Source organism: Periplaneta americana, chromosome 7 (genome assembly GCF_040183065.1).
Source record: "Periplaneta americana isolate PAMFEO1 chromosome 7, P.americana_PAMFEO1_priV1, whole genome shotgun sequence".
In the NCBI taxonomy this organism is placed as follows: Eukaryota; Metazoa; Arthropoda; class Insecta; order Blattodea; family Blattidae; genus Periplaneta; species Periplaneta americana.
The window spans coordinates 90,223,287-90,248,500 of record NC_091123.1 but is presented as its reverse complement, the minus strand read 5'-3'; the positions used below and the strand labels follow the sequence as shown (position 1 = coordinate 90,248,500).

General features: G+C 33.7%; 1 protein-coding gene and 1 long non-coding RNA gene across 4 annotated transcripts in view; both read right to left on the bottom strand.

Annotated features, from left to right (window-relative positions):
* Positions 1–1,317: 1,317 nt before the first annotated feature.
* Positions 1,318–25,214, bottom strand: part of sano (serrano) — a 699,118-nt gene continuing 675,221 nt past the window's right edge. For all 3 annotated transcript variants that reach the window (XM_069831023.1, XM_069831022.1, XM_069831024.1), the window contains one exon: positions 1,318–16,116. The gene's annotated coding sequence lies outside the window, so the exon portion shown is untranslated. The remainder of the gene's footprint in view (positions 16,117–25,214) is intronic.
* The window catches only part of LOC138703277 (uncharacterized), a 563,229-nt gene continuing 539,332 nt past the window's right edge, over positions 1,318–25,214 (bottom strand). Inside the window, exon 2 of the long non-coding RNA XR_011333024.1 lies at positions 1,318–7,616. This is a non-coding gene — a long non-coding RNA (uncharacterized lncRNA). The remainder of the gene's footprint in view (positions 7,617–25,214) is intronic.

The window sequence follows — 25,214 nt, the reverse complement described above, 5'->3', positions numbered from 1 at the left end:
CAATCACCTGTCGCTTTCGGTCGAGAGATATCCATTATTTGTCCTGGATAATATGCAAAAGTTTTTCAAGCAGTGATACAGGAATGTGAATTATAGCTTGTACCTTGAAACAGCTTTAAAATGTTAAAGAATTATGAACATTTAAATTATATTATTAGGTGGTCTCATAAGTAATGTCAGTTTTTTAAATTTAGTGTTTCGTAAAATTTTAATGATTTTTCTTTAGTTGGGCAATGCGATTTACAAGACGCTGTGGTTATTATTTCCTATTGTAAGCGTGTGACGTAATAAATTGTTAATACAAATAAGTGATTCAATTTGAAATTATAGTTCATCTAAACCACTACTGGGAACAATATTATAAAGATGCTGCCGCGGCCCAAAGAATATGTGGAGTCAAGGGTGAAGATGTTGTTGGGGAGCGTCTAGCAGAACGGTGGTTCCAGCGTTTCAAGAATGGAAGCGACATCCTGGAAGACCTAACATGTAATATTGGGAATACACTAGAATTTTCGAATGAAATCTACAAATAAGTTACTCGTGGATTATCAGAAGAACTTGGTGCTTCAAAAGATGCAATACATTGCCACATTAAGACGCTTAGAAAATCATACAGAAGTTGTAGATTTGTACCTCATGAATTGACATCTGAACAGGTACAACGCAGAGTGGATATTTGTTGTCAGCTTATCGTTAATACCATGATGATAGATTTATGAGGAGAATTGTCATATGTGGTGAAAAATGGGTATATTACCGCAACTCTTGACATCTGAAAACAGTGGTTCGATCCTTGATAACCTGCCAAAGTCGCTGTTAAATAAAATCGGTTTGACCCCAAAGTAAAATCTGGTGGAATTTTGAAAGAGTGATTCACTGGAAGTTTATTCCAAACGTCTTTATTCTCAACAGCTAGAACAAGTTCATGAAGTTTTGAGAGAGAGATCTTAGGCATTAGTTAATAGAAATACAATCTCTTGCTGCAGAACAATACTGATCCCATATTGCTTGAACAACCTTGGAAAAAATCCAAGAATTGGGAGGAATCGAACATCTTTAACACAATGGTATATAGGCCTAGTCAAGACCTTGCAGCTTCAGATTACCATTTGTTTCGATCCATAGCCCACTTTCTCCGTGGAAGAACCAAGACTTGGAAGCCGTTGAAATGAGTATTATCGAATTCTTCGCATCAGAAACAAGAAACTATTATTATCCCTGGATAACAAGCGAAGTTATGAAAGTGTTTGTAAGGACGTTAGAGGACAAGGATATGAGGAATGGAGGAAAGGAAATTATTATATAATTAAAACAACATGGAATGCACTCTGTTTTATTCCAACTGATAGCATTCTGTACATACGTGACAAAACAGCATACATATGTTTAAAAAAATCAATCATTTATACATGAGCAAAACAATATTGAAAAAAAAACACGCACACGTTTCTCATTTACTTTTGTTAGTACTAAATGTTCTGTCCATGCATTCAAATCGAAGCTACGACTTACTGCACATTGGTACAGTCAAGGCTATCTTATAGTGTTGACATAACTCAATGCTGAATCAGAGTCTCGTGGTTTTATTACATGTTTAACCCTGAACTTCATGACCACAAACAAAGCACAGAAATAAATGACTTAATTTTACATATACATATACCTAAAAAATACGGCACTCTATGATGTACTTATAAGTTTCTTACTTTAGAAGCCGACAGTCCAAATGAAATAGCAACGGAATGTATTTACAGCATGTTACAGACAATTACAATCACAGACACTGCCTTTAGGAACGCGATTCTTCAGCTATGGCGAACATTACAGAGGAAGTTAACCATTCACAGTAAGACTCTATACGAATATCATATATTTGTGCTACAAATACATAATATTGTGTAATATTAAAATATAAAACAACAGGCCGAAAGGGCAGTGATCACTAAAATAATGTTGCAATATAAAATCTCTTTCCGTTCAGAAATTAAAATCGTATTATAAATGTCTCTAAAACGTTTGAAATTAACATTTTGAGCCCTACTTGGTTACTAGAATGTCTGCCCAACTGTTAAACTTGATATTGAACTGTTTCGCCATTTTTTAATTAACGAATTCCAGTCGAGTTGCAATTTGAGTTATTTCTTTACATTGTCCTGAAAGTTAATTTAGTTGTAATCTCGAAGTTAAATATATTAATGTCGTAAAACAAGATAAAGGATTACATATTTTATTTACAATAATAAAACTCCTGTTTTCAGTAATCTCAAAATTTTGTATTTATAAATTTACAAGTTGAATGCAGTTCAGAGCCGTTCAGCATAGAATATAAACCTATTAATATAGATATAGGTATAAAGATTGCCTTTTTAACGACATTTACCCCCATGAGGCTTAAACGTAATGTCTTGCACTCGAGATATAGTTTTAAAATTACAGAATAGCAGATAATCTTAAATGTTACAACAAGGAGTAGATGAAGACATCAGAATTATGTTTACATTGACGTGCGAAGTATTACGTTGCAATTTTTGGCATTGTAAGGAACCCTATGAACTGTCATTGAACTACACATTCTACAACTAAAATAAAATAAAAAAATACTTCATTTTATAGTAAATTGAAGTTTCAACTGGAGATATATAATATAGGAAGGACAACGCACGTAATATTATTACAAGTTAAGGTTTTTGGGTTCCTTCACGGCGTCACATACAATATTTCTGAGCTGAGTTTTAGCTCTATCATCAAACAGGGGAAAACAACAAGCAGATAGATTCCCATAGGTTCTCTATCTGTTGGTAACTAAGAGCTCTCAGTAGCTGATTCACCCTTCACTTGTGCTTTCTTAATGATAGCGTCGATCTGAAACTTTGGATATTTTACCTATCACAAGATATAAAAATAGAGAAACCTCCAACCACGTTTAATATCGCAAATCTATTTTACTGAAGCTGTTTCATTTTACTGTCTTTGGAATATTTGGTTGCGCTCAGTTTGAGAACCAATGATATATATTTCTTTCTTTTTTAAACTTTTAGCTGTCAGTTACTTGATTATAACTTGGTATACTTCTTCTTAGCACATTAAATTATATTTGGATGTTATATTATGTAGTTTAATCAGCGAATTTCAATATAGTCTATCGTTGAGGGAGTGACGAGTGAAAATAATGAGCTTAACAGAAAAGTTCTGTCACTGCCATGAACATTACGAGAGAATGATTTTAGCAAGTAAGTGAAAATATTACAAAGAAATTAAATTTAGTTGATTTAAGATTTGTCAGACAAATGGAAATAGAACATATTTAGATAGTCAGATTTGGCATCACTGTAATTCAGGTGCAGAATATAGTAAAACATCTTCATTAAAAGAATAAATTATCTTCACTGTAAACATAATGAGGAGACATTTTAGTTTCATCATCTTATTTATTTAAATGATGAAAGGAAAACACTATGCTCGTATAGTATAGGTGATCAACAAAGATTCAGTTTTTCAACTCAGTGACTAAATTGGATGATATGGTTTATTGTCTCATTAAATCAGGCCTACACAGGTTTTTCAATAGTATCGCATAACTATAATTACAATTGAATGAAGGTATTTTGGACAAAAGGCTTAGACACGTCAAACTTATTTTTAGAAACGAATATTTTTATGGAACAAAAATTTTGCGACCTGTGCGAATTATGGCGTCATCCAGAACATTTTTAATGATACCTAAATATTTTAATATCGTCTAGGAGAAGAACGCTTTGGAGTAACATTTAGCATGTCTGACCGTGAAAGAAGCGGGACCGGGTTGGAAAAAGTTACTTGGTTGAGGTTTTTCTGGGATTTCCCTTTAACTATTACGAGCAAATAACTTTTGGACATGGATCCTAGATTCATTATCAACATCACAGCACTCAGATGCTATATTACATATGATAAAGCGTTTTAAAATAAAGCAATTAAAATATTACCTGGAGAAGCATATTTTTTTATTAAATACTTCTTTTTTTCGCTAAACTGGAGAATTTGCTACGGTAGCTTTGAACCGTGCCATTACGGTTACGACCAAATTGAACTAAATACATAGTGTTGCCAACATTAGGACATGACGTTGGTCTATGGCGTCGTTAGAAGGAGAAATTTGTTTTTTTTCTCTCTCTCTTTACTTCATTCGTTCTAAACATTACTGAGAGATAGCACCACTGTTAGCGACAAGATATATTTTCGTAAATAATGCGAGTGGAGTAGCTACGTGTCTTAGATGAGAGGCTCGCTACAAGAACAGTTTTGCTGTGGTGCATGCGCGGACCTCTGTAGTGACAGCGTGATCCTTACTTGAATTTAATTTCGTGTGTACATTCCAGATCAAATCAAGAAGATCCCTTCTTGGTCTGGTTACACATCTTGCATATATGAGGGTTAGATTTGGTTAGTTTAGGTTTTTATTAATCAAGTCCTGATAGTCCTGGCCCTTATGATAGTTTTTGTTTCGTAATACTGATAAACAATAATATGACGAAAGCGGTGAATAATTCCATGGCCGCTAAAAGTTTTCTTCCTAAAATACTAAGTACTTTTTTCTAGACCACAAATAAAACGGCAACGCGGTCATAATTACGTACTTAACGCTTTTGCGAACATTAACCGGAATTTACTTTCCTTCATTTGCTGAAACACACCTTCCCCCCCCCCCTTTATTTAATTGTGATAACCCACTTTAAGATCTTACTACTTCTGCATTTTATTTTGGTACATTCAAAACACCGCCGTTGTACTGCATAAACCTTGCACTTGATTAATGGAGGGAATTATTTAAGAATATAATCGCGAATTTTACTACTACCATTTCGATTGTCTTTTCTTTGACACGGCTCGGTACGGCCCGATGACTAGTGGCCAGCTAGGAACGTCGACTACCAACGTTGGTCTACCGTGCGTATTATCCAGTTGTTCCCATTTTTTATACAGAAGCACTACGATTGTGATTACTATGGTAACAATTTAATTGTTGATACATTTTGTTAGTCCCTGTATTATGAAATCAGTTTTATTGATTAAATCAACATTAAATAAGATGTTCCTAACAGAAAATTACACACTTGAGGTTCTGACGATGATAGTATTTAGTGATATAAGAATAACAACTGTGAACGCAACTCGTAAAAAATCAGTAAAGTTATAGGCCTAATGAATGTTGTTTACACCTAATTGTGACATCTTCATGAATACAAGAGATTCAGAGAAACGACAAATGCAATTGAAGAGTCCACTGCAAGAATGATGGATGTCATTTGGAATACATTTCGCAGGAGAAGCAATTGAAAGTTTGAAATGCTTAGCGCTCAAAGCTTAACTGTAATTTTCCGATCATTACTGGACAATGACTATCAGTGTTAATGCCGTATAACTCTGTATGTACATTCTATATGTCTTAAGCTATGCACTGACAATCTTGGTTCATTTTCGACAAGAAAGTGACATCCATTATTCTTGCAGTGGACTCTTTAATTAAAAGGGTGAGATCTTTCATGAAGGTAAATTAAAAAAATATTTACTTTCAGATTATATTAAAAAGCTACAGGGTGTCATTTCAAATGGTTTCGATGTCATCATAACTCGCACAACAATAGTCACAAAAATATTTTGTTTCCATTAATAGAAGATTTGTCGAGTCTGAGCTTTTTGTCCAAAATCTCATTTAATTTTAATTGCAACTAGCCTATGCTTTACTTTTGAAAAGCTCTATAGCCTATATTTTTCTTTCCGAGGCTAGTGATATAGATAAAGCTAAAAGTAGTTTCACTTAAAGGTGCTTAACTGCCGTTCACGAGCTTTATTGAACCTATGCACTATTTTCAAAAAGTCTCAAATTCAGGATCTTTTTCAAACCGTGGTAAATATAGAATTTAAATCTCTTGTAATGTATAATGACTGTAATGTATGTTTACGACGAAGAGATAGGGAAGTTACCTTTGTTCTTTGATCTCAAGTAAAACAAAAGAAACATAGAAAATGGGACTATTGGTGGTTACAGTTGTCGCCAGTTTTGTTGCTGAAGAAAATCTATTTTCTTGGGTTCGAATCCCTCCATAGGCATGTTAACGTGATATTATGTGCTGATTTAAAGGAGGCTTACTGTATGTATGTCGAAATAATTAGTGTAAAATCTCCAGAGGAAAAGGGCAATGCTTTGAAATAGAGAAAAAAATGCTTAATTTCGTACCAACAGGAATTAAAAAATCTAATGGCAGTAGCAAGTTAGAGTATGTAAACTTCTAACGTGACAGTGTCTTGAGATTGTAAAATATATAAACACACTAACGACTATTGAAAAGACAAGTGAGCCTGAAGCTTTAACCTTCATCACTCCTAATTAGAGAAACATGGCATCTTCATTATTTACATGTTAAATGCCATATTGGGGCACTTATATATCATAATATCATCACGGTAACAATGTCCGTGTAACCGACAACGTGATGAGGGTTAATGTTCAACACTGCAAAGCGGAGGGCAGTAAATGTATTATGTAAGTACACGTGGCTACGACCGATCATATTTGATGGCACGGAAAGGCAGAGCCGTCGCAAAAATGTTACACACAATAAGTAATCGAAATGAAACAACTCGAATTAACTGAAGTCTAAAAACTGAGATTTTACAAAAATTTAGATTGTGTCAAATTTAATGATTCCCACTCTAATGATAAGGGGATGATGCACTTTTTTAAGAATATTCTCACTATGCAAGGCTACTTAAATCGTGCACATATAAATCCAAATGTTATATTAATTAACAAGCCATACATTTTCAAATTCAGATAATACAGAGCGATCCAAAAGTTGCGCACCTATATTGAGTAGTGCAGTTGGAAAGTGCTATCGACTACTGCTAGACAGCATCATGGGTATTAACAGCAACAAACCTAGACGTCATTGTGATGTGTATGTATACACTGATGCTTGCAGTAGTCCTTTGTTTATTGCTCGGCAAACATGTCGTTTTCCCAAGAGCAACGAGTTTTCATTGCTGAACATTATTTTTCCAGTCGTTCTCATGCACGTGTTGTAGACGAATTTCGTAGGAATTATCCGGATGTGGCAGTGCCTAACAATTCGATCATAACGAGATTAATCGCCCGTTTTAGGGAATGTGAATCAGCGATTCTTGACAATGATGAACGTGATTGTTGGTTCCAGCAGGACAGTGCCACATGTCACACATCCAATGAAACCATACAGTTTTTGCGCGAGTTTTTTAGTGAGCGTATCATTTATCAAGGATTGTGGCCCCCACGTTCCCCAGATTTGACGTCTCCTGATTTCTTCCTGTGGGTTTATCTTAAAGGAAGGCTATACAAAAATAGGCCGCACACTCTGGAGGAACTAAAGAGGAACATAACGGAGATTAACAACATCAGTATACGCGTGCCGCCAACATAGTAAAAAAAGTTCTTACATGCATTACTGAACGGAGCTGCCATTTTCAGCATATGTTGTGAAAATGATGTAACTCATGTGAAAAATGATGCAAATAAACGTAATAAATTCATCATTATAAATATATGTGAACGCATTATTAAGATGTGCGCGACTTTTGGATCGCTCTGTATTATCATCATACTATTAAATTGGTTCGAAATACCACAGCATATTTTTTAAACTTATAATCTTGTTCCATTCATACTTCAAAATATTGTGTTAAAGAATAATTTGTAGAATAATGCACCACGTCTCTGATATCTAACAACAACAAAATAACTTAAAAAACATAAACGATTAGCTTTAATATTTTATGTTGCAATAATGGAATTATTCGTAACTGTGCCTCCATCCAATATATAATTGGTTAAGGAATGACATGTAGAGTTTGGTAAGTGTTATTAAATCACTATATCTCATTTTCCATATGAATGTTAGGAATTTCCTTAAATGAAACAAAACATCACACAGTTATTCAATATGTCTTCAACATGAAACTGTCATTTCGATTTCTTACTGAAGTGTGTACAATTCGATACTGGTTTATTAAATTTGTACAGTACAAAATAATCACAGAGCTACACAGAAGTGTGCTTCATAATGAACGAAGTTGTGACTGCATTGGGTGTCTCCAAGTTGTATGAGTTCACAGCAGTTATCTTGCCTTGCAAACATTTGTATAATCACTAAAATATAATACTGTGAAAGATGATACATCCAAATTAGCTTTAATACTGTAAATAACTATTTTCGACATTAAATTAAATCTGGCTATATTTATCTAAAACGTGAACGATATTCTCTTAACTTTATCATAAGAAAATAGCACTTACTGTGTATATACGTACATACACACTCACTACAGATGAATATTTTTGAAACTTTCTTGTGTAAAATAAATCTGTATTCGATGGAATGGATGAGAAGACTACTTATGTATTTTAAAAGAATGTTTGTACACCGGTACATATTGCTGTTCTAAAGACGGATACACTTGCTACACTAGGTGCAAGATTTATTACAAAAACAGTGCACCCCTATTACTGTTTATACACAAACAGTGTGGCCAAATTATTATGATAAACATTGCAATAGCATTGCAGCATGAATTTAACACAATCTGCTATCACTTAGCTCTTAAATAAGATTTGTTTATGTATTGGCAATAAAGGTATGTTTTATTATTTCGATACTGATAACAGTAAGACAAAAATTATATTTACAGTATAATCAATGTAAGCAATATTTTTTTGCTAGTTTGTGTCGTTTATTTACTATACTGATATTATTTGATATATTTAATATTATTGGTACATAATTTTCTTTGATTTGTATATTGGATGCAAATTTTAATATCGCTTATATTTATATTATTTCCGTACGTTTAATTATTTGCAATATAAATACAAATTTGAGATTATGGAAGAACATAATATGACCTTTCTAAAAACTGGTTTCTGAAAGAAAAAACTAACTGTTCCAACGAATATGAACAATGCAAGTCTCTTGCTGATAAAATTTTAAGTGATTCAAAGTAGTAATTCAGTCCAAAGAATGGTACACGAAACATTTTCATTAAGAAGTTAAACTTTTCACTATAAAATATTATGAACGTGTTTTACTACTATATTAATTTAGCCATGTCTGTATGTGTGTGACAAAGCTCAATGTTCAATTAGAGAGAAAAATTTATTAGAAAAGTATTAAATTCGCCTGTATTATTAAAATTTTATCCAGACATCGGTTATTCATCAGTAATTCCAGAAATATTTTAAGTATGTTTTGTGAGATATCTGTTATGAAAATTGTCTCGTTAGCTATCCACCAAATTTTAAAATTAACGTACCGACAAGATGAATCAAATTATAGATCCAGCATAAACGCAACACAATTAACAATACTCCTCGGAGACACACTGCTAACTATAAGTAACGGCTACATTGTCATTGCTTATATATGTAAATATTAACTATACATGAAAAAAAAAGAAAGAATGATAACATCATTGAATACACAGACTTAAAACTGATTCAATACAATACTTGTATATGAAATATATGGCTTTTTAAAATCTACCTGAATTATCGAAGGCTCAAAATCCACAATCTTTACAACCCAGCAAAAAGCAATAGTGCTCTGACTATTTTACAGAAATATAAACTCACACGTAAGCTTCTGGACTGAGAGCACCGGCACCTAAATTGCGGACTTCCTGCTGAATGCACTCAAATATGTTTTTGTGCTCAATATACTGAATTACAAGGTTTTCTTTTTTGCGTATAATTTCTAAACATTCCATTGGAACTTATTAATAATCATAACTGGAAGTTTTGTGCTGCACAAAATTTTGACTTCTACGTCTCACTGTGGGTCCTGTATGTATTATGATTTGTACCTTTCTGTTTCTTGGCGAATTAAGATGGTGTATGTATGACATACGCGTTTGTACAATATTCACAAAGAGTGTTAGCACGTATATTCCGTTGTTCTTGTTACGTACCGTGATTTTATGTAAATGCCTATGCCTTTAGAAAATGGAAAAGTCTCTATTTTAATTAAACTACTAGAAACGGCTATATTTTATCTATGTGACACCCACAACATAATCGAAGTGGAAACATTTCGGCCTTGGGAACTTTCAACTGAACTTCATGCTATTGTCAAGAAATTTCAGTCTATAAGCTTCTGCTTTAGTTTACCGCTTCTAATTGAGGATCGAAATAAATTCAAATTGTATCATCATAAATACGGAACTAAAAGATCCGATTTTATACAACTAGAGGAACCAAAGTGTTTCACAAGCACAGCTCTTAGCCATGATACCTACTTTAGTCCAAGGTTATATAATAAAATAATTGAAAAAAAAAAAAAAAAAAATTGGAAAATTTTAGTATCAGAAATTTAAAAAAATAGCGTTAGAAATTTAATTTTTAAAGAATAGGCCTATATATTGATTTAATATGTATTTGTATGAGTTAAATTGTTAAAATTGAAATTGTATTTTTTAAAGTTAATTTATTTCTATAATTTTTTTCCTTGATCCACTTTGTGTCAAACAATTATCTTTGTTTGTGTTAAGTATGTTTAGATAACTCCCTGAGGACGAGTTTTTACTCCTTCAGGGAAGAATTAAGACTGTATTTTTGTACATGCTATTTTACTAACAATAAACAATCTGACAGATCACGTGAGATTTATGACGAACTAAGTTGAGAAGAAAGTTCTCTCCGTGTGCCATGGCATTGCCTGCAATTTTAATTAAATAAAATATTCCAGTACTACCAAATCATCCCACCCAGTCTGAAGATTCTTTCAATTTTGAGAGCATACCGACTCTTACGAAATTTTGATGCAGAAATTTTAACATAATTTACGAAAATTTATTTATGATAATTTATGTTATTCTACTGAACATTCATTTTGTGTTGCAATCATTTTCAGGAATCCGCTGAAGGAAAGACAAGTATAGCGTCCTATGATAAAGCCCTATATTACTTGACGGCAATACTACTGCTTCTTGGACATCACAAGTCCTCAGAGGTAAAGGGGATTTTAAGCCTTCAGAATTATTTATAATACATTGGATAATGTACACAAATGAATGGAATGTGACCGAATCTTCACATTCGTACACCAGAACTCTTTTACTATGAGTTCATTAAAACTGGCTCTATCGAACGCATGGTGGGCACACAGAAGCCCTTCGTGTCACCGACTTCACACGGTTGAATCACTTCCATTCACAATCTTTTCTTGGAATAATAACAAAACTGTCTTCAAAAGACTGAGTATTCAATTGGACACCTTTGTCTTCACCCATTGAATACGGTTCATTTCCCTTCAGACGCACAATAAGCCACGCTTCTCATTACATCACATCCATTAATCTTGCCATACTGATTCATTCCAGTTAACAAAGGAACTGGGGAATCACGAGAATTATAAGCACCAGACTGTCCTTACCACTTGTAATGAAAATATAATATAAAGTAAGTTTACACACAGATCATATGCTGTCAATGTTCTTACATAAAAGTAGTAGTGTGTACGATAAGACCTTAAATATTACCTATAGTATGTGCATATTTTTAACTTTGGATCAATATTAAAGTTGTGATCGTAGTTGACGTACAAAAACACTATATTCTCACAGACTGAACAATCTTGTCTTGTGTGCATAATTTTATAAGTGAATATAATAAAGGAGTCTTATTCTAAGTTTGTAGATTTTGTATACAATTTCTCTTATAGGCTAAATAATAACTGTCAGTAAATTAGTGACATCAGACAAAGAATTAACTTGTGCACTTCAGGATTTTAAATTTACATTTTATTTCTGGATACATATTCCATTCAAATAAATTATCGTCACAGATATAATTAGAAACACATTTTATGGAAGCTATCGTAATTTGTAGAATCAAAACATTTTTCCAGATAGCCTATGAAAAAAGTAATTCGGCAGAGAGACATTCTTGAGAGCCCAGATTTTCACCAAGTATCACAATTTGCTTTAATGACAAATTACTTTCCTGTAAACATGCACTGCTTTAATATAAAAGAGTGACGAGGGTTTTAAGCAAATCTCAATGATTACGTGAAACGTCTAAACTAGAATTCAAGTAATAAAATATAATACGAACTTCAACAATGTACTGCAATATACTTTACTTGATTTACATGTATATACGTAACCCATATACCAAATACTGTCATGACTATGGCGTGGAAAACGTATGAGATACGTCATTATCAATGGGGAATCGAGGAGAAATATTTGAAAGGTACGCGTCCTTCTAAGGGAATTTTGGAATGAGAAAAATTGAGTGTGTGAGCTCCAAGCCTGCTGGCTACTTGTCTCACCCTGAGCTTCGCCATTCCACTGAATGAATTTTAGAGAATTTTGAGGGGTAAAGCCGAAAATGGATGTAACTTAACAGCTATCACATGAGAGAGGGAGAAGCATGACAGAGCAGCAACAAATCAGGATCGCCGAAGATGTTAGAAGCTGCGCATCGAATAGGAATGCCGCAAGAGAAGGGATCCAGGTCCTTGCACAGTGCGGATTATAGTTGAGTAAACTAGTCCCAACTACCCATGACAACACGCAGAAGCCAAAACTCCTATTTCAAAGTTTTTAATTTGGAAAAATGCCTCAACTTGTGTGGGGAAGGAAATATAATCCGTGGCCCATTTCTTTTAAGGCTCATCCCGACATTTGTCTTAGCGCCTTATGAATTGCACGTAGAACCACAGCCAGAAGAGTTGTTTCAATTTAAGGGAATAGCTAATTGGCTTTGATGCGATTATCAAAATATAGCCCGAGGGCATGATTTTGGAAAGAGTGAGTGTTATTTTTATTTTAATAGCCCGAGTTGAATTTCACCACGGGAAAGGATGTTGTGGAAGACATCGAGTTGGACCGCGGAGAAAACTACTTACATTTCTGTTTTCATGGGACGAGTAACGTCATCGCATTACTAGAAAATTTTAATCACATAAGATTCAGCTTAAACATTTCACGTTAAAATGAATTTGCATATTGTTAGGCACATCATATCGGATAAGCTACTTCAAAAATGGAAATCTGTTACATTTAATTCCTTAAGAAAATGTAAATTACATTAACACAGAAAAATTTCGTGCAACGTAAATTTTAAGGATATGTACCGGTATTGAATTTGAAGCCTGTAACGAAACATTATAGCGCCGACATAGTAGACCTATGAATGAAGAAGAGAACTAAATTCGACATGTATATTTTAAAACTTGAATGTAATGTGTTATTCAATTAAAGCTATCAGTGACGAGAGAGTTTTTTCTTGAGTATTTGCATCGTGTTATAGGTGTAGAGAATTTCAACGTTTCGTAGCAACATATCGGCTCCATGCATTCCATGATGAAGGGAGCGTTAAGGAGCTCCGAGACATTGTGGGCCGTATTCATAGACATTTTTAGCGCGGGCTTCCGGTGGATGATCAGCGTTTTTCGTATTCATAAACAAGTGTTAGCGATAGGATATGATTTGAATTCTGTACTAGTAACCAGTGGATAGCCGGGGCTAGCTTAGTACGCTCGTAGCGCGTGCTGCGAAATGTATATGAATAGCACCCTGTATGTCTATACCCATAGGTATGACTAGATGCGAATACCCAAAAACCTCGGACCATGTTGATCACCGTTAAAAGCAGGGATGTGAACTCTGGGCTAACAAAACATACATACACAAACTGTTCCTTTTAGTTCTGGACTGGTTTCATTAACGTAAGTTCAATAGTTTACTTGCAATAACGTTTTGTAACCCCTCAAACCTTTACGAAAAACGGTGTATAAAGACGGATAGTACACAGACAGCGTGCAAAAGTTACATTTTATTTTATATCTTCTTATCGGGAATGCAAAAGTCACGTATTTTGGTGAAGAATGTAGAAATCTAGCTTTTCAATCGTCACAAAATTTCATCTATAATCTGTGTAATGAAAAAGTAAAAATATGTCAAATTTGTAACTTGAAACTGAAAGTGTGTGCCCCTAGTGTAGAAGTTCTCCGAGTCGCAAGAGAACAACATTATTATAGATAGGGCACAGTCTATATTACAGAATTTCAACGTGTGCGCACTTATATTAGACATGAAAACCACCACAACGTTCAAGACTAGTAAGACATGATTCTTTTGATTAAATACGTTTAGTTAAGTACTAGTAAAAATTTCCAAGGCTTTAACAAATATATTTCTTATAAATAACCTTGCTTTCCTGTATAAGCTTCAAAATAGTTGCCATATGGTAGTCCTATTTACAATTAAACTACATAACTTGTTTTAAGAAACAAAACTATTATTATACGAATTTCTGACATTTAAACTAGACAAGTATTGTCGTAACTCAAGCTATTTTTTTAAACAAAAACCTACAAAGAGAATACAATGTATTAATGTTAATAACCTAATTACTTTCACAAAACGATCACAACGATTCTGGATACCACTATTATCTTTCTAAAGACAAAATTTACGTGTCTTAATAATTCATTGTGTCCCTTCTGTAAAGTTCAAAACAAAATACATATATAGTCGCTTGCACACGTGGAAAATATGGACTTTTCTCTATCCAATACCCACGCAAAAAGCGCACATAATTAGCTACGTGTAGACGACTATTTAATAAAACGTATTACAAGATACCTTGTTATTACAGACCCACGTTTTGGATGGTTTCATGCATTTATTGGAACAGTTTCATATTATTATTATTATTATTTAATAACTAAACATTATGAATCCTTATGAACTAAACGTTATGAACCCTTATGAAGAGTGGACATTACAAAGAATCATGCACATTTATAGATACATGTTATATTTCGATGTAAGTGGTTGTGGACCCTTAATCAGGAAACTATCGATCATACAGTGTGCATAATGTGCATATTCTGTACATTAATGGAAGCTTCAGATGTAAAAATTGTCCAGTATATTCATACCATCGCTATATTTGTGCACACACCTCGAAACAGTTGAATTCTTGATTACTACAGCGTTCAGAGAAGATAAGATGCAACAAATTCAGAAAGTAGACAAATAGTATTAGTATTATACCATAATTGTTCAAGGTATCAAACTTCATGGATGTAGAAATTCAGAATATAGTACAAAGCTAGAAATGGACATCTTTTTAGATATGTACTCATGGATATTAAAATACACGGATTGCAAAACTAAATTATTTCCATAATATGCATAATTTATTTGAAAGACTCCGGAGTTAGCTGGATATCGGATATCCACAGTTTCCGAAGATAGCTGAATAACGAATATCCACAGATTCCGAAAACAGCTGAATAACGAATATGCACAGATTCCGGAGACAGTTGTGAACAGAGTATCAACAGATTCCGCAGACAGCTCAATGCCGAATATTCAGAGTTTTCGGAGACGGATACCGAATATCCACAGATTTCGGAGGCAACTGGATATCGAATATCCAAAGATAGGTACTAAACATTCGTAGGTATCGGGGAGAGCTGAATATCAAATACCCATAAATTTCGGAAAAAGCTGGATACCAAAAATCCATGGACTAAGAAGACAGATTATCTTATAATCAGATTCCGGAGACAGCTCGATATCAGATGTCCACAGATTCTGAAGACAGCTGATACCAGATATCTACAGATTCTCAAGACAGTAGGTTACCAAATATCTACAAATTCTGGAGACAGCAATATACCAATTATTCACAGATTCTGGAGAACTGTATACCAAATACCCACAGATTCACTAAACAGCTGGATATTACGCTTGAGATTTTGGGAGAAGCTGATATTGCATTCATAGATTCCGAAGACAGTAGGATACCTCACACCCAAAATATCAGTACATGGCTTGCTTTATTCACGCATAGAATATTACGGAATCGTTCATGCCGGAAGCAGATGCTATTTTATGATATAACACGCTGTTGTAACATGTTAATTCTTGGATTGTGTACTGCTGACTCCAGATTCTGGTATATGGATGATTAGGTTAGTTTACGTGGCATCAGTATGTAGATGTGGAGGAATCGTCGAGTCCTGGTCCTTGTCAACTTTGATACGTGATGCGGTTTGGATATTGTGGACAGCCTTCAACAGCGAATTCAACCTGAAACAAAAAGCGAAACAAAATCGTAAGTAATCAGTATTCAAAATTGAAGATAGCATGAAATGGTTTACATAGGATTTACTTCAATCGCTAGATATAGCTGTAAAAAATCTAACAATGGTTGGAGAGGGCTGAATTGAAATAAAACACGCTTCTACAATAAAGTGAATATGAGTTAAAGATTAAAAGTTTCATTTCTCCCTCGTAACTGTGAGGACATTGAGAAAGTTACAAAATGTAAGACGGAATTCGTTGAAGGTAAAATGTTAGGCGAAGATGGTAACTAGCAAAGTTAAATTTTAACGTCGAAGAGAAAAACTCGACCAATTATTCACGGTGTCTTTTCATTTAGACCAGCGGTGACCAAAACGGGTGTCGTGATTACATCGTGTAATCACAGACATTCAAATGGGTATGAGGAGTTTCCTGTACATTACTGTGTGTTTCATTCACGTACTGAAGGCAAGCAGTGGCGGTATCATGTCGCTCTACAAACTCTGTCTCCACAAGCAGTAAGAGGTGGTTTCGTAAAGAATGGGAAGGAGAGCTTTTTTGTTGTTCTGTCGGAGAAAATGTAATATGTTTACTTTACTCAACGGTTCAATTAGAAGTATATAGAAACATTAATTGCCATGCTGAGTAATGTATTATTATTATTACTGACCACTAAGTAGGTGTTTCTATAATTCTTCTGTACGTGCATGAATATTGATATTTTTAGATCTTCTCTCTAGAAGGATAACATTATTAGGTTTTATCTCAATTTTAATCTTCTTAATCTTTAGATGAGGGTAACCATTTATTAGTTATTCATGTAATAATAACATTACAGAAAAACTGATTCAATATTATGTGCCAACGAAGTGTTAAACGCCAGTAATTGACATGTCTTAAATCTAATTATTAAAAATATTGGGTTCTTTTGATTCGTGCATGCGCATTGTAGGCCTATAGGCGGTTTTTTTTCCTCCATGCGAGTGAATTGTATAGTCTCGGCTGTTGCACTATCCCTTATCGGAAGCCAGCGTGCTGTTCTCGATACTGGACGACACCGCTAGCATCTGAAATGATTGTCAGTTGTTTACTCTTGCCACTTAGTAAGAAACAGAGTGGAATATAGGCTATTGGTCAGTTTCAGTATAGGCCTATACGTGTGAGCGGGTGATAGTGCGACTATTTTATTAAAAGTGCTTTATTTAGATTTTATCATGGACAAATTTTTAATTCGAAAAAGACAATCTGAATCAAGTTGTGGGTTAGATGACAGAAGTGCTAATTCAAATAATATGAGCGAAAATTCCCTTCAGGGTTCACAAAAACGTACTGCGTTTCGTAAATATAGTGATGAATACTTGCAATATGGTTTTAAGTGGCGTAGAGATGAATATAAAAAAATCCGAGTGTCTTATTTGCGGAAATGTTTTGTGAAATCAGTCGATGGTGCGGAATAAACTAAAAAGATATTTAGAAAGTAATCATTCGGCGTTCCGGCACCTTTTTGTTGCATTCTTCATCATGAAACCGAAATGTGTATGAATAACTATTTTTAATGTAATGTTTCTTTGAATTCCGCTTATACCTTGTAAGTCTTAGTTGTACGAAAATAAAGTTAAAAACGACAAAATTCCCGCACAATGAACAGTAATCATCTTACCGCCCCACAGTGGTCTATTTCTCACTTTTACGGGGACATTTGCTCTAAAACTCAACCTGCTCAAATTGTAAAACACTGACGTAGAAATATAGCCAGATAGTTGCGTACCACTTCTAAGTATCTTTTAATAGAATCAGCGGAGATAATAGAGCAATAACTACACCGTTAAACGGAACAAAATATACACAGCCGTCAGTCGCTGATTGTCAGCGCTTTCAGTTGGTTTTTCGTTTTCTTATAGCAAGTGCTTACTGTAGTATATTGTGAATATTTGAGTGTCATCATGGCTGCTGGTCCTTCAGGTAAATTATGTACTATTTTTATCAAGATCTTTTGATTCTATCACTATAATACAATTCATTTTTGGATTAAGAGAGAAAATGCGTCTCAGCGAGTTCAGAACTAAATTCAACAGGATGGGAAAAAAATAACCCCCTTTCTTTCGGGCTAAAAATTGTTTAATATTCTTCATTACACCCATATCTATGTAATAAGACCCCTCTTAATGTGCGTGGGTCTGCGGAAGTTAACTATTTTTTATGTTTTACGTTGCCAAGCATGAGTCAGATAGTGACGCGAATGGACATGTTTGAATTCCTTTTCAACGGAAGTCTTCTTTCTCGAGCAAATACTATTGATATAAATAAGCAAATGGTGGACTTCATAACATCGAGAGTTCCTCAAATTAAGGAAGAGGAGATATGCAGTAAAATTTCCCTCTTTTCTAACAAATTGTTACGTCCGTCCGCCACACAGAGTTCCACCACCTTTTTCTACAGAAGAAAAGCACTGGTTTTTATTATTATTATTATTATTATTATTATTATTATTGTTATTGTTATTATTATTATTATTATTATTATTACTATTAAAAACAAACAAGTGTGTCGCGATATCGTGGGCGTTCTGTCAAGTGTGTCGTCAGTCAAAAAAGGTTGGGAACCATTGTATTAAATATCAACATAGGTTGAAAATTCATTGTTCTCCTAATTACATTTAATTTTGATTGGACCATCTTTGTTCTTTCGGCGTAGATTATGAGCACCCGTTCGGGGATCGGTGATGGATAGGTGGATAGGGCTAGGATTCCTAGGTTAATAAATATTTTATATGCACCGCAATAAAAACTCGTAATTGTGTTTTAAGTTTCGGACAAGATTACCTGAGCATGTATTTTTAATTGTACTTCACATACATATATTTTGAATTTTTTAATGTAAATATATATGTTCAAATATTCACATAAAAATTTAATCATCACCCGAATGTTCAGTGCTCGCTTAAACGTGAGAGCTGGCAACGGTTTCTCGGAATTGCCATGGATCTGTGGAACTGCAGTTTGCTCTCTTATCACAAGCAATAAGGGCTGTCACCACTAAAAACTGTAGTGTAACTAACACACACAAACATTGATGTGTCATTTAGGAGTGCCTTGTAAGTTATCGCAACGCTGATTCAGGAAGCAATTATAATTTCATAAACATCAGCTGCCTCTGTTTTCATTTCCAATCATAAACATGTCTCTAGGGAGAGAATTTGTTTCTCAATGACCAGAGCGCTCTTTTCCCTGTATGAGGCAGTGTTCCGCGATAACCGTCAGCCTAGATCATATATACTAACAGATAGCTCTCTTATATAGGCTTTGGAGTTTGCAGTCGAGGCCGGCTTGATGTAGTTCAATAATCGTCAACAGATGGCACAATGACCAACACCATCACGAGACACGAACTCTGAACCGGTCTGGTCGGTCTAAATCGATTATTTCTTTCTTACGAGATAATCTCGGTATGTACTGTCGACAACTGATGACCATGGATAAATATTATTGGTCTGTATGACCTTGACAAGTTCGGAACGAGGCAGCTATTTATAGTTGTCACGTGGGCGAAGCGAAGAGATAAGATAAAGTACGCCTTTGCATTGAATAGAATACAATACAGAGTCTCTGCCAGACAAAGTCATGTAGACATGTTATAAAGTTATCGGTCGGCTAATTTATGATTCGTTATCTCTTCTGTTTTATATATATTTGTCGTGAATATTATATTTATATTATCAACTGAGTGTATAACATAATTTATCCGTTAATTGATATTTTACTTATGATAAATCCAAAGAACAATGGGAAATAAGGGACTAAACACTGAAAAATAAATAAAATAAGAGAATTTGACGTTCATAATTATAATGTTGTCGGAGTTTTGTTATACTTTGCTTTGAATTAATTTAACTTGCACCACAAAAACATATGAAAATTAATGTTAACATTACCTCATTTAAGAATTACATCGTATTACCTATTTAATTATGATAGTAGTATATTGGAAAATTTGTGTATATAGCCTGATTACAATATATAAGTAATACTATCCTAACCTAAGCAATAGTAGTCTTGTTTATTTCATACATGTTCGTATAATTATACAAAAACAAGAATAATCTAGTTTGCAGCCTGTGATGTCTCGTTTACAGTATTATATAATATACATATTACGATATTTACTAGGTACTTTAACAATATATAGTTAATAATATTATAAAATATACAGGCCTAATCCATTACCAAGAAATACCCCTTCCCTCACATTTGCAATACTGTTTACCTCAAAAGGCCTTCAAACCTTAAAAACTATTAGACACTGGATTAAAATAGTCATGTTGATGTAGGCCTACAACATTACATTTTTTGTCACTACTCCTGATCCCATTCTAACAGTTTCAGGTTTTGTAATTTGTAACAATACTAACAATACTGATGAGTCATTCCATAGTGACACACATAATATTTTCGAAGTAACTATGATCTTCACAGGATATTTAATTAAATACTTAAGAGTTTATGAAAGAGACATCACTGTCTTTTAACGTAAGCATTCCAAAATATAAACAGAAAATCTTAAGGAAAAGGAATAATTAATAATGTAAAAAATATGAAATATTATATGGTGTGACACATGAACATTTTCTTGCTACTTAATTTATTACCAAAATGGAAAATGTTCATATTATTGTGCCAAATGACATAAATAGTTGTTTTCCAAAGAATTAAGACACTTGTGTAGTACATGTAACTACTGACATACTTTAATAAAAATAACAGTGCCATTAACAATAAAATATTATGAATTATATTGTGACACACGAACATTTCTGCCAAGTTGATTACTATTTTTTTTCAGATGCATATCGAGATTTATACACAGTGCCTACAGTTCTTATTATACAAAGCAACATTTGGTTACACTAAAATACACATTCAGATTTAAAATGTCCTTGGTTATTTACAACCATATGTGGTGATATCTCCTGTGTAATATCATGTGATGAATACACCAATATAGGCTATCTACTTTTCCTCCGATTTGTAGTACTTTCCTTTCTTGAACATCACGGAAACTTTAAATTCTTCGCCACCACAAGCTTTTGTAACTTCCTCTGCTTATCTGACGTCTTTTTTTTAAATTGATTATTTAACGATGTTGTATCAACTACTAGGTTATTTAGCCTCGATGGGATTGGTGATAGTGAAATGATATTTGGCGAGATGAGGTTGAGGATTCGCCATAGATTACATGACATTCGCCTTACAATTGGGGAAAACCTCGGAAAAAACCTCAACCAGGTAACTTGCCCCAATCAGGATTTGAACCCGGGCCCACTCATTTCACGGCCAGATGTGCCTACCATTACTCTACAGCAGTGGACCGAACATGGGTTATGTACATTAATTCTTTTGACTTTCGGTTAGCTTTCTTAAGAATACGCATACAGAAATGTAAGTTAGTGCTTTCCAGGCTATCCTTGTAATATTAGTGACTTACTTCAACCAGTTTGTTACTAAAATATATACAGTACCTAAGTGTTTACTTGTGGCACTGGTGATCCATTTAATTGGTATGTGAGACAAATTTAATTTTGTGTTTTACAGAAGGATACATATTGATTTACTTTTGCTCACATTGATTTTAATTTTATTTGTTGTAGTCCAGTTTTCAATAACGTCAAGCTAGTTTTGCAAGGCGGTGATATAAGATTTATCACTAATTTTTTCTATATATTATACAGTCATCCACGAATAACCTTGCCTGAGAAGTGACATTTTTAGTCAAATCCTACAATAATTTTCAGTAAATATTTTGCACCGAGAAGCTATTATACATTTAATTTTACTTCTGAGACCAGTGAAATATATGCCAATTTTATTAGAAAGGTGCATGTATAATTATCCAATAGCATGATATTATCTGCAACAAAAACTAAAGGGCATGAAAGAAAAGAAGAAAACATTAATGCTGTGGTTCTTAGAGTTCCATTAGAGTTACACGTTCATTGTCCACTGAAAGTTGTATTTCTCTATTGAAGTGTAAAAGAGAAACTCTCATAAAGTATGTCAGAAACAAAGAAAGGCACCACCCAAATATGTGGGATAATTAATTTAATAATGTTATTACCGGGACTTGAAAAAAGCAATCATATGTAAAGGGTGGGGAAAAAAATACTTTTTAATCGCGCTTCTATAGTTCGACAATGCTGACTATTCAGAGTTTTGCCTGACAGGTGAGCTACCATAAATTCCTTGAAGTCCTAGTTATTACTGAAGCCAAATGTGTGTCTATTGTCAAGAGTCCATTTTATTTATACTTGTTAAGACATCATTCATAGACTAGTTACCGCTTTCAGTTTTGATACTACATACATTGAAATTAATTTATTATTATTCGTCCTATTTATATATTTATATTGAATGATTCGGTCTACCTTCATAACACATCTCATCAACAATACTCGAGAAAGAGTTGAATTAGCTTCCATGCTGCGTTGCATTTATTTTGTCATGTTCCTATAGCAGGAATATTAAATAGGAATTCCTTAAAACAGATTTTTATTCACTCCTATGCCTTTATATAGAATACCAGTACATATACTGTATTTCTTAAGATTTGGCTACTTTATAAACAATATGTTAGTGCAAGAACTCTTTTTTTCGTATTTAATAATTCTGGCATGTGTCAATAAATATGCTTGAGACCTCTGTCTCTCTGAATTACTCTTTACTAACTTGAAACATATTCCAAATTTATATTTTAAAAAAGTATTAAAATATCCTCACAATTTAGAGCATAACAATTCCCGAAATAATCATCCTACATTAAATTATTAAGATAAAAATGATTCAATCTATCGCTTGTAACAATACTTTTATGATCCTAATAAATTAAGAAATAATTTACATCCAACAGATTTATTTTAAAATGTTCTGCAGTTATTATTTTGAATTTTATTGTACCTTAATAAATTGAGTTAAGGTACAATAAAATTTCATCAAGTTTCAAACAAAGTAATTCCATCTTTCCAACAAGGGGATAATAAATACTTAAAGTAATGCTAAACTCGAAAAACTTATTGATGCAACTTAATTTCATATTCTATACCACTGGCACCAAAAAAAAGTGTCGTATTGTTCACACTGATTCAAGATGAATAGTTTCTTAGTGTTTGTCCATTCCACTTTTTTTATTGTCCTTCCCATTTCTATTTCTCTCATTTTTAGTAGGTACTTCACATGTAGTATATGTTTTACTTTAATACATATATGACCATAAAGATATTTGGATATGTCTTACAAAATTCTTGCTGAAGACCATTGTGGTAACATTCTGCCGCATCTGTAGTTTGTACATTTCGAAATTTTCGTGCTTCAGCCCAGAATTCAGGCGGGGGGAGGGGAGGTTGATGTGCCAATGTAGTTTTCCAGAATATAATAATATTCAAATCATTCTCTAATAGGAGGGGCCTCTGATATTAGCTCTGAAAAAATCTGATACCAGTACTTCTGTTGCTGGTAAATAAGAAAGAACGAAATATAACAATTTTTAACCACTTTCGAATTTCAAGTGCTTTGTGTCTCAGCTGCTGGTTTGATATACTGTTTGTTTCCTTTAATTTTCCAGAGCAAAAACTGTCCTAAGCGAAATTTACACTCTGTAATCTTAACACTGGGAACATTTATTTTGGCAGCATTGTGGGATGCTATTTCATAATATAACAAGAGCTTTGAAATGATTAACTGCTAACTATTTACCTGGGTGAAGGTAGCACTGAAGCGGTTCCTGTGATTTCTGAAGTGAAAACCGTTCAATTTATAAGGAATTTTTTGTGGAGATGCAGTTGATTGTATATGCAAGGTGTAAAAGTGCCTAAACTAACCAACCCCAGTGCTGTCATGGAGGCCACACGAGGCCATATATCGTATGGAACCTACAATTTTTTCTAATTAATCGTATGGGGAAATGAAAATTTTGTCCGTAAGGAGCCATACGGCATATGGGTGCCTAAGTTTTGTACATGGAGATCTATACGGATCTTAGATCATCTCTTGCTGTTCCTACTGTACCTACCAGTATTTTGTTCGATATTCATAAACAAAAATTATCCACCTCTTCAGCACTGGAATCCAGAATTATATAAAATAATGGTTGAAAAACAAGAAGTGCTGCAAATATACACTCCAAGATTCATCGAGACAAGTGTGCATCTATGGTGGTGCTACACGGTGTATTCTTTAAATCAAACTTGTACAATTAAATTGTAAAGCAAAACAATTTCTTTACTTCTTCTTTAATATTAAAAAAAAGTAATTAAATGACAATTGGAAAGATAGAGAGAGGAGAGTAAAATATATTTCAAGGGAGAAAACAAGGGGTGGGGTGTATGGGCAAGAAAAAAATTACCATGACAGCACTGACCGAACCTAACCTGCTACAGACTCATGTATGCAAGGTGAATAAGCTGAGTATGAAGGAAACTACCTCAGCGCTAGTTTACCTCTTATAGATGAACTATATAAAGAACTTCAAGTGTCAATATTGTCTCAAAGGTTTCTGTGTAACAAACTTCATTTAGAAATGTCCATCTGCGATTATGTTAACTGCAGAAGAAGGAAGAAATATTGTCGTAATATGAAGTTACTCAAATTTCCAAATGAATCGCACTTTCTAGAAAGGAACTAAGTCAAAATGTTCTATTTTTCAGGAGAGCAAAAGAACTTACTTTCATGAATAAATACCTATGTACCAGTGCCGTAATATAAACATCAACTCGATGATAGAGATACAGGGAAAAGTTTAAGTTCTTCCTTTGTTTATCTTTGCGTCTTGGAAGTATTAATCATTTCATCAGAAGAAATAAAAATGACAAATTTTGACTTAGTTCCTTTCTAAAAAGTGCGATTCAATTAAGGACAAGGAAAGGCTACAAAAATTATTTTTGATTTCACCCTTATAAATTGAACGATTTTCACTTCAGAAATCACCGTAACTACCTCAGCACTAGTTTCAGTAATTTAAGGACCAGTATAAAGGAAATTTGATTAAAGTGAGAAAGAAATTCGTAAGGGAGGCGGTCAGGAGGGATTGAGGTTGTCTACTATTTCGTTACAAACAAC